The following is a 4,605-nucleotide window of genomic DNA, read 5'->3' on the forward strand; positions in this document are numbered from 1 at the left end:
TCATGTTGATGGGTATGAGACAGATGAAGAGAATGTCGATGAGGATATGGATTATGTTGATGAGATGATGGAGGGAGTCGAGGATGAGTTAGGAAAACATCCTCGACTTTTTTACTTGTTGATAGGTGCTTCTCAAAAGCCTTTGTACCCTGGATGTACAAAGATCACCAAACTAACAGCAGTGTTGACAATTTTCAATATTAAGTCAAAGTTCAATTGGAGTGACACTAGTTTCACAATGTTATTAGAAGCGTTAGGTGTGATGCTTCCTGAGGGAAATGAACTTCCAAATTCGACATATTATTCCAAAAAGCTCATGTGTCCTTTCGGCTTAGAGTACCAGAAGATTCATGCGTGTCCGAATAATTGTGTGTTGTATCAGAATGAAAACGAGAGCTTAGAAGAGTGTCCTAGGTGTGGGTTATCCTGCTAGAAGCGTAAAGGGGCTCGGGATGCTAAAGGGCCCCTGGCTAAGGTATTGTGGTATCTTCCAATAATACCTAGATTCAAGCGCTTGTTTTTTATAAAGAAAGATGCGTTAAATTTGAGGTGGCATGCAGATAGGATGAAGAAAGGTCACTTGCTCACACATGCATCTGATTCTCCGGAGTGGAAGAGTATTGATAGGTTGCATAAGACTTTCGGGGATGAGGTTCGTAATTTAAGGCTCGGACTGTGTATGGATGGAATGAACCCATTCGGCAATCTTAGTTCTCAACATAGTACTTGGCCAGTACTGTTAGTGATCTATAATTTGCCACCTTGGTTGTGTATGAAGCGTAAGTACATTATGCTTTTTCTTCTTATCTCGGGTCCTAAACAACCTGGCAATGACATAAATGTATATTTTGCACCTCTCGTTGAAGATTTGAGAAAGATGTGGGATGAAGGCGTTTCCGTGTTTGATGCATATGCTAATGAGGAGTTCACCTTGCGTGCAATGCTTTTAGGCACCGTTAATGATTTTTCGGCATATAGCAACTTATCGGGGTATAAGAACAAAGGGAAGAAAGCATGCCCAATATGTATCGATGACATGGAATCCACGTGGATTCCAAAGTGCAAACACGTATTCATGCACCATCGAAAGTTTCCTCCCACGAGATCACCAATATCGTAAGAAGAAGAAGATGTTCAACGGGGAGGTTGGGGACCGTGTAGGTCGTCGACCGTTGACCGGTTATGAGGTTTATGAACAGGTTAAGGGAGTTGAGACTGTATTTGGTAAAACAGGGCAAGTGCAAGGGGGTGAAGACCGATTATGGAAAAAAGAATCAATCTTTTGGAAGCTTCCATATTGAAGAGATCTACAGGTTAGGCATTGTCTTGATGTTAGAATTATAGAGAAAAATGTATGCGATGCCATACTCGGGACTCTCATGAACATTCCGGGTATGACAAAGTATGTTAGCGCTATGTGAGATTGGTTTGAATGTAAGGGTCTTCGTCCGGAGTTGTGGACACATGTTAAGGTGAGTAAGAAAAGAAATAGAGCTGATGAAGTTGATGGCAGTAACAAGGGAAAGAAGGGTAAGAAGAAGATGAGTAATGACAAAGTTTATTTGCCTCCAGCTTGCTACACTTTGTCCAAAGCAAAGAAGCGGACATTTTGTGAGTCTTTGTATGGCATTAAGGTACCGTCTGGGTACTCATCCAACATGAAGAGATTTGTGAGCCTAAATGGTGAGCTGAAGTTGGGAAGCATGAAATCTCACGATTGTCATGTAATGATGCAAGTGTTCTTACCAATTGCAATCCGTGGAATACTGCCAAAACATGTGACATATGCTATTACCAAGCTATGTTTGTTCTTCAACACAATTTGTAGTAAAGTTCTTGATCCCTTTAAACTTGATGCTCTTCAAGTCGACGTGATTGTAACTTTAAGCAAGTTTGAGATGTATTTTCCACCTTTTTTCTTTGACATAATGGTTCATCTTATTGTCCATCTCATTCGTGAGATCAAGTTTTTGGGTCCAGTTTTTTTTAAGGTGGTGTTATCCTTTTGAAAGGCACATGGGTGTTTTACAAAACAAGGTGAGGAATCCAGCACAACCCGAGGGGAGTATGATTCAAGGCACTGTGAGTGATGAGATTAGTAACTTTATAGCCGAGTATTTATCCATGGCATAGCCTATTGGACTTCCCACCTCTCGATATGAAGGAAGGCTTGAGGGAAAAGGAACAATTGGCTCCAAATCGATCACACCTCCTTGAGACAATCTTCTACAAGCACACTTGTATGTGTTGCATCATATTCTAGAAGTCCATCCTTTTTTGAGTGAGCATTTAGATATATTGCGCGCAAAATATCCTTGTAAAGGGGATAGGGGATTGATGCAGTTGCATAACAAGACATTTATTGATTAGTTTCATAATCGAGTAATAAGTGAAGAACTCAAGGGTGTATCAGAAATTGTTAAGTGGTTAGCTTTCGGTCCTCGTGATGATTTCAACAAATATGAGGGTTACGAAGTTAATGGCTTCACATTTTGGACTGAGAGGCAAGATAAGAAGTCATCTTATCTACAGAATAGTGAGGTTTCTATTTTGGCGTCATCTACATTTTATGCGAGAGCCAAGGATCAAGCGCCGGTTGATGCTAAACTGGTATACTATGGGCGGGTACATGAAATATGGGAGCTTGACTACTCTACTTTCACTATTGGTCTTTCCAAATGTAAGTGGGTAGATAATAAACGATGATGCATAAAAAATGACGACCCTTGTGGATCAACTCTTGTAGACTTAGCTTGTTTGTGTGATAGTCAAGAGCCATTCATACTAGCCACACAAGCTAAGCAAGTATTCTACATTGTAGACTCGTCTGATAAAAAATGGTCTATTGTTGTACCGGGAAAAAGAAGAATCCTTGGTATAGGTGATGTTGAGGATGAGGAAGAATAAGAAGCTTTTGAAGACTGCCCGCCCTTTATCAATCCAAAATCAGTGGATCAAGATGATGTAGATGTTGGTTATATGCGTTTAGATCACACGGAAGGAATACATTTAAATTAAGCGATTCACAAGGTATGAAGACTCCCCGCCCATTAGTACCATTGAAGGGCAAAACCCCACACCAAAGACCATGTACTCTGTTGCTCAAAATCCAAAGACAACTCCGGAGCCAGTGGTACAGGTACATAGTTTTTAAATATATAAGCACTTATTAATTTTAACTGCAATGCGTTTTAATATTTTATTATGATGCTTATTATACTGAACTTAACAATTTTCAGGAGGCAACTCCTTGTTCTCTTTTGCTGCCTCAGTTAGGTGTCGCTAGTGATGGTGACATAACTGAGGTTGCATATGGTGTGGCCCTGCCAACCAAAGAGGGCCAAACAGTGCATTCGATGCCTGTTACAAGTGGCCACATAAGTGTGACCGTAGAAACTATTCTAAAGAGATTTGAAGATTTCTCACTCCCGGTTTCAATGCTAGAATGGAGCCTTGAGAAACTATCAGACGCCCTAGGTAGTTTCGTCACGGCCATATGCTTAGGTCCGATTCACTAACATGGTAATAATCATTTGTACCTTATTTATTTTTATTTTTTTAATTCCATGGTTACACTAATTTAATTGTATAAATTGAAATAGCAAAAGAGTCCAAAGGGATCAAGGAGAGAGATCGGTTCCTCAGCAAAGATGTCGACTGGGTCAAAGTCGATGGCAATCACTCTAATTTTAACTGATGCGGAGCTAAAAGATCTCTCTCAAGATTGCAAATGGCTTCACACTTGTGCATCTCGCATAAATGATGAGGACCCAATCATTCTTAAACTGCAGAAGGAACAATTCTGCTTTGTGGAGAGCCCATTTGTAATTATTGGTCCTAGTGACATTGGGCATTTTTTAGTGGAGAGATGTTGAACGTAGCTCTTATCCATGTCTACATGAGGTGATGTTCATTATCTTACAAGTTAGGCGTTGTTGTTTAATTGTTTTAATAACCAAATTACTGACAAAATTTTTTTATTCGTGAGTTTAGTGCGGCTTACAAGGAGCTAAATTCTTGCGATCCTCCAATAAAAAATTGGATGGTTTTGTCCTAAGTCGATTTAGGGTACTAAAAGCGTAAATGATCCAGATGACGTCAAAGCATACATTGAGACTACTTTGAATAATTCCCTTGCATCTAAACACACGTTCAATCTGGCTCCATATGTGGAAGAGTAAGTTTTATTTTTGTAATTGAACTTATCTTTTGATTTTTAAGTTCACATAATCTCTAATTTGTTGATTTTAAATTTGTGTTTGTAGTTTGCATTGGATACTTTTGGTTTGTCCTTTAACGAACACTATGCACGTCTCGACACATTACAAAAAAACCTCAAACCCCCCCTCGCAACACAAAATTCAAAGCATTTTTGAATGCGTACGTAATATTAATTATTTTACCAATTTGATCTAATTAAGTGTTATATATATATAAATAGTATTACTTTTGCCATGCGTTTCAGCACAATGAAGAAAGTGCGTGGACAAATAGGATCTATATCCAGAGCCACATTTCCGAAATGGACAGCAGTAAAGGTACACAAAGCAACACTATTTGATTTTATGGGTTTGTAAGCTTTTTTTGGACTTTCGCGCATAAAGT

General features: G+C 39.2%; 1 long non-coding RNA gene across 1 annotated transcript; it reads left to right on the forward strand.

Annotated features, from left to right (window-relative positions):
* Positions 1-3,258: 3,258 nt before the first annotated feature.
* On the forward strand, positions 3,259-4,156 carry LOC130825031 (uncharacterized). Its single transcript, XR_009046823.1, has 3 exons — positions 3,259-3,522; positions 3,603-3,903; positions 3,994-4,156. It is a non-coding gene; the product is annotated as an uncharacterized LOC130825031 (long non-coding RNA).
* The last annotated feature ends 449 nt before the right edge of the window (positions 4,157-4,605 follow it).

The sequence above is a fragment of the Amaranthus tricolor genome, chromosome 10, assembly GCF_026212465.1.
Source record: "Amaranthus tricolor cultivar Red isolate AtriRed21 chromosome 10, ASM2621246v1, whole genome shotgun sequence".
Lineage (NCBI taxonomy): Eukaryota > Viridiplantae > Streptophyta > Magnoliopsida > Caryophyllales > Amaranthaceae > Amaranthus > Amaranthus tricolor.